An 11,079-nucleotide genomic window follows, 5' to 3' on the forward strand; every position below is an offset into this window, starting at 1 on the left:
ACAGACTCAGTAGAAAATTACAAAGTTGTGTAATATTGTGTCCTGAAATCCCTTTCTGAATCTCTAAACATGGTTTAGAAATTGAGTATCTCTCAAAGTGACTCCTTAGCTCAGATGGTGAAGAATCTACCTGCAATGCAGGAGGCCCCAGTTTGATTCCTGGGTCAGGAAGAAATCCTGGGTTTGATTCCTTCAGGAGAAGCGATAGGCTACCCACTTCAGTATTCTTGGGCTTCCACTGTGGCTCAGCTAGTAAGAATCCACCTGTCATTCAGGAGACCTGGGTTCATTCCCTGGGTTGGGAAGATCCCCTGGAGAAGGGAAAGGCTACCCTCTCCAGTATTCTGGTTGGAGAATTCCATGGACTGTATAGTCCACAGGGTTGCAAAGAGTCTGACATGACTGAGCTACTTTCACTTTCACAGTGACTCAGATCCTCAGGGTGAGAGTCAGATAGAGTATTCCATTCTTACATATAGAATTTTATACAGCCAAATTTCTAACCATCTTTAATTTTAAAAGCATAGCTTATCAGCACTGTGTCTTTTTGTTAATTAACAAAAGCAGATTTTATAGGTTTATACAAAATATGAAATTGAAAGAAGTTATCCAAGAATTAGATAAAACTAAACTTGAAATCAGGAGACAAAGATTTTGGTACCAGCTTTTCTTACAATGAATTGAAAAAGTACCAAATATTATCAGTATTTATTCAATATAGTTTAAAATACAGGAGAATGTTTAAGTGATTGACTTGAAAATAAGGAAAGGTGTTGGTTAAATGTAACCAAATTTCCAAATGTAGCTCAAATTTCTAGTTGAGCTCTTCAAATCCTAAAAGATGATGCTGTGAAAGTGCTGTACTCAATATGTCAGCAAATTTGGAAAATGCAGCAGTGGCCATGGGACTGGAAAATGTCAGTTTTCATTCCAATGCCAAAGAAAGGCAATGCCAAAGAATGCTCAAACCAGCGCATGATTGCACTCATCTCACACACAAGTAAAGTGTTCAAAATTTTCTAAGGCAGGCTTCAACAATACATAAACCATGAACTTCCAGATGTTCAAGCTGGTTTTAGAAAAGGCAGAGGAACAAGAGATCAAATTGCCAACATTTACTGGATCATCAAAAAAGCAAAAGAGTTCCAGAAAAACATGTTTTTCTGCTTTATTGACTATGCCAAAGCCTTTGACTATGTGGATCACCACAAACTGGAAAATTCTAAAAGAGATGGGAATACCAGACCACCTGACCTGCCTCTTGAGAAATCTATATGCAGGTCAGGGAGCAACAGTTAGAACTGAACATGGAAAAACAGACTGGTTCTAAATAAGGAAAGGAATACGTCAAGGCTGTATATTATCACCTTGCTTATTTAACTTATATGCACAGTACATCATGAGAAACGCTGGGCTCGAAGAAGCACAAGCTGGACTCAAGATTTCCAGGAGAAATATCAATAACCTCAGATATGCAGATGACACCACCCTTATGGCAGAAAGTGAAGAACTAAAGAGCCTCTTGATGACAGTGAAAGAGGAGAGTGAAAAAGTTGGTTTAAAGCTCAACATTCAGAAAATTAAGATCATAGTATCTGGTCCCATCGTTTCATGGCAAATAGATGGGGAAACAGTGGCAGACTTTATTTTTTGGGGACTCCAAAATCACTACAGATGGTAAGTGCAGCCATGAAATTTAAAGACGCTTCCTCCTTGGAAGAAAAGTTATGACCAACCTAGACAACATATTAAAAAGCAGAGACATTACTTTGCTAACAAAGGTCCATCTAGTCAAGGCTATGATTTTTCCAGTGGTCATGTATGGATGTGAGAGTTGGACTATACAGAAAGCTGAGTGCCAAAGAATTGATGCTTTTGAACTGTGGTGTTGGAGAAGACTCTTGAGAGTCCCTTGGACTGCAAGGAGATCCAACCAGTCCATCCTAAAGGAAATCAGTCCTGAATATTCATTGGAAGAACTGATGCTGAAGCTGAAACTCCAATACTTTGGCCACCTGATGTGAAGAACTGACTCATTTGGAAAGACCCTGATGCTGGGAAAGATTGAAGGCAGGAGGAGAAAGGAACGGCAGAGGATGAGATGGTTGGATGGCATCACCGACACGATGGACATGAGTTTCAGTAAACTCTGGAAGTTGGTGATGGACAGGGAGGCCTGGCATGCTGCAATCCATGGGGTTGCAAAGAGTTGGACATGACTGAGCGACTGAAATGAACTGAACCAAATTTCTAAATAATATAATTTGTTGTAAAAAAGACTTGAAATCTTATGGAAAGCTATTTTAAATTATTTTTATATTAACCTTAATAAGTTGAATAACAATTCCAGAGCACAGATAGTCAATTATACTTTAAAAAAAATAGAAGCCAACATAAAGGTTAAGCAAAGTTCATATGAACAGAAATTTTGGAAAACAACTTCTCTAGATCTTATCTAGGAATTCCTATTTTCAGTGGGTTTTCCAAATTTATCTTAGATTAGAAATCTCTTTGGTTTGCTTTACTTAACATCTTTTGCCTAATTTCTTAAAATTTGTTATTCTAGTTTGTGATATTGATGTCTTGTATGTTTTATGTATCACAATCAATACTAAATTTTGAACAGGAGATCTAGCTTAGTTTTTGGTAGCTATATCATAAACATGAAAGAAAAATAAGAAGAAAATGTGGCATTGAGATATGTTCAAGATATTTATTTTGGAAAGTTAAATTATTACTCATACACTACAGCTGATATACATATTTCAAGGGCTAGATAAAATGTGTATTTTGAAGCTGATTCAGCAGACTGATGCTAGCATAAAGCAGCCTTCCTGGGAGATATCTATTAAAACCTAATCTGTATTCCTGAGCCAGCAGGAGATGAGTAGGCTGGAGAATTTTTGTTCTTTGTCCTGCAATTGGTGGGAGTACAAAAAAGAATTGCTTTTTATTATTTGGCAGCAGTTATATGGATAATTTAGAGAGTTACAAAAGGTGCTTAAAAATCACTTCTCGGCCTTTTGGCTAAGATCAAGTGTAGTATCTGTTCTTATCAGTTTAACAAAAGGTGCTTAACAAGTTTACATATTAAGGAAGAATCAATTCTATTCTATGATTATGGTAAATGAATATTTTAGTATTTTAAATTAGATAAAGTATACTAAATTAAGGAAATTCTAATATATTCTGCTCATCCTTATAAACTAATAAAATAGAATTATGGTTTAGTGGTTAAATTTCTCATTATTCAAAATTGCCAACAATAACAATATTTGCAAGGATTGCTTTCAACTCACTTCAGGAATTCCTAAATTTTATTTTATTTTTAATTGGAATGTAATTGCTTTACAATGTTATGTTGGTTTCTTCCATACAACAATGTGAATCAGCCATAAGTATACAGGAGATGGCAAGAGTGAACATCAACATTCTAGGAATCAGTGAACTAAAATGCACTGGAATGGATGAATTTAACTCAGATGACCATTATATCTACTACTGTGGGCAGGAATCCCTTAGAAGAAATGGAGTAGCCATCATTGTCAACAAAAGGGTCCGAAATGCAGTACTTGGATGAAATCTCAAAAACGACAGAATGATTTCTGTTCGTTTCCAAGGCAAACCATTCAATATCACGGTAATCCAAGTCTATGCACCAACCAGTAATGCTGAAGAAGCTGAAGTTGAACAGTTCTATGAAGACCTACATGACCTTTTAAAACTAACACCCAAAAAAGATGTCCTTTCATTATAGATGACTGCAAAATAGGAAGTTTGGACGTGAGTTTGGGTAAACTCTGGGAGTTGGTGTTGGACAGGGAGGCCTGGGCTGCTACAGTCCACAGGGTGGCAAAAAGTCAGACATGACTGAGTGAGTGACTGAACTGAACTGAACTGAACTGATACATAATGTTCCCTCTCTTCTGAACCTCCCTCCCACCACTCTAGGTTGTCACAGAGCACCAGGTTGATCCTCTTGTGTTATGCAGCAATTTCCCAATAGCTATATATTTTACATTTGGTAATGTATGTATTTCAATACTAATCTCTCAATCAGCCCCAACCTCTCTCATTTCCCCCCTGTGTCTACAAGTCTGTTCTCTATGTCTGAGTTTCTCTATTCCCTCCCTGCAAATAGTTTCATCAGTAACATTTTTCTATATTCCATAGATATGTGTTAATATTTGTTTTGTTGTTGTTTAATCACAAGTGAGTAGTAAAACAAGCCAGAGAAGCGCAGCCGAGAGGAGCAACCCCACGTCCAAGGAGCAGCAGCTGCACGGGTTCAGGAAGGCCAAGAGGAGCAACTCCACGTTCAAGGTCAGGAAGGGTGACCTCGTCCAAGGTAAGGAGCAGCGGCTGCGCTTTACTGGAGCAGCCGTGAAGAGATAGCCCACATCCAAGGTAAAAGAAACTCAAGTAAGACGGTAGGCACTGAGAGAGGGCATCAGAGGGCAGACAGACTGAAACCACAATCACAGAAAACTAGCCAATCTGATCACATGGACCACAGCCTTGTCTAACTCAATGAAACTAAGCCATGCTGTGTGGGGCCACCCAAGACAGACGGGTCATGGTGGAGAGGTCTGACAGAATGTGGTCCACTGGAGAAGGGAATGGCAAACACTTCAGTTATCTTGCCTTTAGAACCCCATGAACAGTATGAAAAGGCAAAAAGATAGGACACTTAAAGAGGAACTCCCCAGGTCGGTAGGTGCCCAATATGCTACTGGAGATCAGTGGAGAAATAACTCCAGAAAGAATGAAGGGATGGAGCCAAAGCAAAAGCAATACCCAGTTGTGGATGTGACTGGTGATAGAAGAAAGGTCCAAAGCTGTAAAGAGCAATATTGCATAGGAACCTGGAATGTTAGGTCCATGAATCAAGGCAAAATTGGAAGTGGTCAAACAGGAGATGGCAAGAGTGAATGTCGACATTCTAGGAATCAGCCAACTAAAATGGACTGGAATGGGTGAATTTAACTCAGATGACCGTTATATCTACTACTGTGGGCAGGAATCCCTTAGAAGAAATGGAGTAGCCATCATGGTCAACAAAAGAGTCCAAAATGCAGTACTTGGGCACAATCTCAAAAACGAAAAATGATCTCTGTTTGTTTCCAAGGCAAACCATTCAATATCATGGTAATCCAAGCCTATGCCCCAACTAGTAATGATGAAGAAGCTGAAGTTGAACAGTTTCTATGAAGACCTATAAGACCTTTTAAAACTAACACCCAAAAAAGATGTCCTTTTCATTATAGGGGACTGGAATGCAAAAGTAGGAAGTCAAGAAACACCTGGAGTAACAATTTGGCCTTGGAGTACAGAATGCAGCAGGACAAAGGCTGAACGAGTTTTGCCAAGAGAACGCACCAATCATAGCAAACACCCTCTTCCAACAACAGAAGAGAAGACTCTCTACACATGGACATCACCAGGTGATCAACACCGAAATCTGATTGATTATATTCTTTGCAGCCAAAGATGGAGAAGCTCTATACAGACAGCAAAAACAAGACTGGGAGCTGACTGTGGCCCAGATCATGAAATCCTTATTGCCAAATTCAGACTTAAATTGAAGAAAATAGGGAAAACTACTAGACCATTCAGGTATGACCTAAATCGAATCCCTTATGGCTATACAGTGGAAACGAGAAATATATTTAAGGGACTAGATCTGATAGACAGAGTGCCTGATGAACTATGGATGGAGGTTTGTGACACTGTACAGGAGACAGGGATCAAGACCATACCCGTGGAAAAAAAATGCAAAAAAGCAAAATGGCTGTCTGAAGAGGCCTTACAAATAGCTGTGAAAAGAAGAGAAGCTAAAAGCAAAGGAGAAAAGGAAAGATATTCCCATTTGAATGCAGAGTTCCAAAGAATAGCCAGGAGCGATAAGAAAGTCTTCCTCAGCAATCAATGCAAATAAATAGAGGAAAACAACAGAATGGGAAAGACTGAGATCTCTTCAAGAAAATTAGAGATACCAAGGGAATATTTCATGCAAAGATGTGCTCAATAAAGGACAGAAATGGTATGGACCTAACAGAAAAAAAAGGTATTAAGAAGAGGTGTCAAGAATACATAGAACTGTCCAAAAAAGATCTTCATGACATAGATAATCACGATGCTGTGATCACTCACCTAGAGCCAGACATCCTGGAATGTGAAGTCAAGGGGGCCTTAGAAAGCATCACTACGAACAAAGCTAGTGGATGTGATGGAATTCCAGTTGAGCTATTTCAAATCTTGAAAGATGATGCTGTGAAAGTGCTGCACTCAATATGCCAGCAAATTTGGAAAGCTCAGCAGTGGCCACAGGACTGGAAAAGGTCAGCTTTCATTCCAATCCCAAGGAAAGGCAATGCCAAAGAATGCTCAAACTACCACACAATTGCACTCATCTCACACGCTAGTAAATAATGCTCAGAATTCTTGAAGAGAATCTTTAGAAATATGTGAATTGTGAACTTTCAGATGTGCAAGCTGGTTTTGGAAAAGGCAGAGGAACCAGAGATCAAATTGCCAACATTTGCCAGATCATCAAAAAAGCAAGAGAGTTCCAGAAAAACACCTATTTCTGCTTTATTGACTATGCCAAAGCCTTTGACTGTGAGGCTCACAATAAACTGTGGAAAATTCTGAAAGAGATGGGAATACCAGACCACCTAACCTGCCTCTTAAGAAACCTGTTTGCAGATCAGGAAGCAACAGTTATAACTGGACATGGAATGACAGACTGGTTCCAAATAGGAAAGGAGTACATCAAGGCTGTATATTGTCACCCTGCTTACTTAAACTTATATGCAGAGTACATCATTAGAAATGCTGGGCTCGAAGAAGCACAAGCTGGAATCAAGATTGCCAGAAGAAAGATGACACCACCCTTATGGCAGAAAGTGAAGAGGAAATAAAAAGCCTCTTGATGAAAGTGAAAGAGGAGAGTGAAAAAGTTGGCTTAAAGCTCAACATTCAGAAAACTAAGATCATGGCATCTGGTCCCATCACTTCATGGCAAATAGATGGGGAAACAGTAGACACAGTGGCTGACTTTATTTTTCTGGGCTCCAAAATCGCTGCCAATGGTGATTGCAGCCATGAAATTAAAAGATGCTTACTCCTTGGAAGGAAAGTTATGACCAACCTAGATAGCATATTAAAAAGCAGTCACATTGCTTTGCCAACAAAGGTCCGTCTGGTCAAGGCTATGGTTGTTCCAGTGGTCATGTATGGATGTGAGAGTCGGAGTGTGAAGATAACTGAGCACTGAAGAATTAATGCTTTCAAACTGTGGTGTTGGAGAAGACTCTTGAGAATCCCTTGGACTGCAAGGAGATCCAACCAGTCCATCCTAAAGAAGATCAGTCCTGGGTGTTCATTGGAAGGACTGTTGCTGAAGCTGAAACTCCAGTACTTTCGCTACCTCGTGCGAAGAGTTGACTCACTGGAAAAGACCCTGATGCTGGGAGGGATTTGGGGCAGGAAGAGAAGGGGACGACAGAGAATGAGATGACTGTATGGTGTACCGACTTGATGGACATGAGTTTGGGTAAGTTCCGGGTGTTGGTGATGGACAGGGAGGCCTGACGTGCTGCGATTCATGGGGTCACAATGAATTAAACACACTGAGTGACTGAACTGACTGAATCACTAAGTCATGTCTGACTCTATGTGATGCCATGGTCTGTAGCCCACAAGGCTTCTCTGTCAATGGGATTTCCCAGGCAAGAATATTGGAGTGGGTTCCCATTTCCTTCTCCAAGGATCTTCCCAACCTAGGGATAGAACCTGCATCTTCCATATTATAGGCAGATTCTTTACCACGGAGGCACATGGGAAGCACATGCTTAAAGAAACAAATTCTGATATTTCACTGTATATAGGCCCTAGGTTCTTCCATCTCACTAGAACTGACTCACATTCATTCCTTTTTATGGTTGGGTAATATTCCACTGTGTATATGTACCACAGCATCCTTATCCAGTAATCTGTCAATGGACATCTAAGTTGCTTCCATGTCCTGGCTATTGTAAACAATGCTGGAATGAACATTTGGGTACCTGTGTCTTTTTAAATTATAGTTAAGAATTCCTACATTTCATTGTGGAACTATAGATTAGGGATCATCAAATGTTTTTCTGTTATGGTTGAAGAGTAAACAGTACAGATTTTCTGTGCCATACAATGTCTATCATGAGTATTCAACTCTACTCTGTTGTGTTAAAAGAACCATAGATGGTATGTGTACAGATATTCCGGTTAAGCTATTTACAGAAATAGATAAAGGTCTACACTGGCATACAGGCCCTTATTTGTGGCTCTTGATCTGGAAAAGTGATCAGGAAAGTTGATGTAGGAAATATGTTCCCTGAATTTGTATAACTTCAAATTAAGAGGTGTGTAGACTTTACATTAGAAATAGAACTGAACTGAATATAAAATGCTTGTCCCATTCTTTTATAGCCTCCTTAGAAATAGGTCTCTGCTATCTGCAGACACTTAAAATTGTGAAAAGTATAATATATTACCATTTATTTCCAAAGGGGAACTCTTTTAAGAGTGTATGAAAATTTGGATTGTACATACATCATAAACCAGAACTGCTCCAGGATAACCAGAATGTATGTTTACTCTCCTTAAGATAATTTGAAGTAACTTGATCTTCTACTAAGATGATGAAAGGATTTTTTAAATTGAAAGTTGAATTGGTTTACTAAGGTTGCAGTTCAAGGTCAGTTTTTATAGGAATACTCTGTGTGTGTGTGTGTGTGTGTGTGTGTGTGTATTTAATATGGACACTGATAGCCTCTATTATTTTAGGAAATGTATTTTTATTTATATTTTTGAAAGTTCATTTTTTCAGTGTTTTTGTTATCTTTTCAGCAGTTTTAAGTGAGTATTTTGCATCTTCTTTGCTACTCTTCTCTATCAATTGCTCTCTTTCTATATCTTTCTATAGTCTTTTGAAATCTGTGATATATTTTGAGCACAGCTTCTATTTCAGCCTTCAGGTACTGCTTTGTCTGTTTTTTATACCTAAATTAATTTTGCTACTCCTGGTTCATTTCATCTGTTATTTGGTCACAATTTTTTGTTATCTGGTCATATTTTCTTTGTGTGGTTATGGAATCCTTTCCTGTTTTCTTTCTAGTTATAATTTTTGTTTATATAATTGATCTTTCTTCACAGTTATAATTGCTTCATTAATATAAAGATAGTGATGTATATTTGGGTCGCAAATGTCTTATGTCACATTTTTTTGGGGGGTGGGAGAATTTCGCTTCATCTTCAAAGATATTTTGCTGCTTTTCTTCCTACTTCTCTGCATTTCTTTCCTTAACAGTATATTTGATTGGAAGTAGTCTTTATGCTTTCTTGGGTAACCTACCTCTATTATTGCTGATTCTATATTAGCAATAAAAAATTCTGAGAAATATATGAAGGACCAGTGTAGGTTGTTCAATTTCTCTGACATAAATCACGGCAGGATCCTCTATGACCCACCTCCCAGAGTACTGGAAATAAAAGCAAAAATAAACAAATGGGACCTAATTAAACTTAAAAGCTTTTGCACAACAAAGGAAACCTAAGCAAGGTGAAAAGACAGCCTTCAGAATGGGAGAAAATAATAGCAAACAAATCAACTGACAAAGAATTAATCTCAAAAATATACAAGCAGCTCCTGCAGCTCGATTCCAGAAAAATAAATGACCCAATCAAAAAAATGGGTCAAAGAACTAAACAGACATTTCTCTAAAGAAGACATACAGATGGCTAACAAACACATGAAAAGATGCTCAACATCACTCATTAGCAGAGAAATGCAAATCAAAACCACAATGAGGTACCATCTCATGCCTGTGAGAATGGCTGCTATCCAAAAGTGTACAAGCAATAAATGCTGGAGAGGGTGTGGAGAAAAGGGAACCCTCTTACACTGTTGGTGGGAATGCAAACGAGTACAGCCACTATGGAGAACAGTGTGGAGATTCCTTAAAAAACTGGAACTAGAACTGCCATATGATCCAGCAATTTCTGTATGATCTAATGGACACCCTCATGCATAGCTGCAATGAGACCACTTCTTTACTAATGATGCTCCTGTGAGGCCAAGCCATCTAATTTTCAGATTCTAACCCAACTCAGGATATATCCTAAGAAGGTCCTTGAATTTTCATAGGTTCTTCACCATTGACCTATGGACATCAAGGGATGCTACCCTTGCTTTCAAAGGAGGAATGCTTTGTTTTTTAGTGATAGTGTAGTGTAGTGATAGTACAACAAATATGCACATTTGTGCTTCATATGCATGTTATATGCTCACTCTCATTCTGTCTCTGTTTCTGTCTCTGTCTCCCTTTTTTGCTTACTCCCATACCTGTACCCCTGCCTATTTGCTGTTAATCCTATTCATATCAGCTCTCAATCAGAGTTTGGGCCATCTCATTCTGGGTGTGAATATTTGATGTAATTTCTAAGATCTGTCTTATATTTGTCCTACTCAGACTCACTCAATATATTTTATTTTTTTAGTTTTCTCTGGCTAAGCATTTGTACTTAGATATTCTTGGACACAAACATATGGTATACAGGTATTTGTTAGCTTTAAAGAAAAAGTCTTTAGGAAGTCTCTCCACACATTCGGTGTCTAGAAGTGAATTGATTTGTGTGAATAGTATAGAAAATATACAGAGGAGGAAAGTTGAGGTTTTTAAAAATGGGTTTGCATTTTTTTGTTTGTTTTATATCTCTTCATTATGCTCTCTGGCTTTGAGGGGAAAAAGTTAACTTAATTTGCAACTAGGATGTTGCTATGCACTTATCAGAAACAGGAGCATTGTTCTTTATACTGTAGAAATCAATACTATTCATAGAATATTTTATCTATATTATTCTACTTTTTCATATTTTAATATATTAAAATCTGAATCATTCTTACTTTTGGTGAAATCTTAAAATATAATTGTAAGCATTTAATTTTTATTTCTTGTGGCATATAAAATAATGATGTGTTTTGCACTAGAGTCTATATAATAAAGTAGGAAGAAAATTGTAAGTTGACAATAAATA

At 38.1% G+C, this 11,079-nt stretch overlaps 1 pseudogene; it reads left to right on the forward strand.

The window, feature by feature from the left end:
• The first annotated feature begins 3,007 nt into the window (after window positions 1–3,007).
• LOC139035387 (U2 spliceosomal RNA) lies at window positions 3,008–3,111 on the forward strand (annotated as a pseudogene).
• The last annotated feature ends 7,968 nt before the right edge of the window (window positions 3,112–11,079 follow it).

This window comes from Odocoileus virginianus, chromosome 5 (assembly GCF_023699985.2).
Source record: "Odocoileus virginianus isolate 20LAN1187 ecotype Illinois chromosome 5, Ovbor_1.2, whole genome shotgun sequence".
Taxonomy (NCBI): Eukaryota; Metazoa; Chordata; class Mammalia; order Artiodactyla; family Cervidae; genus Odocoileus; species Odocoileus virginianus.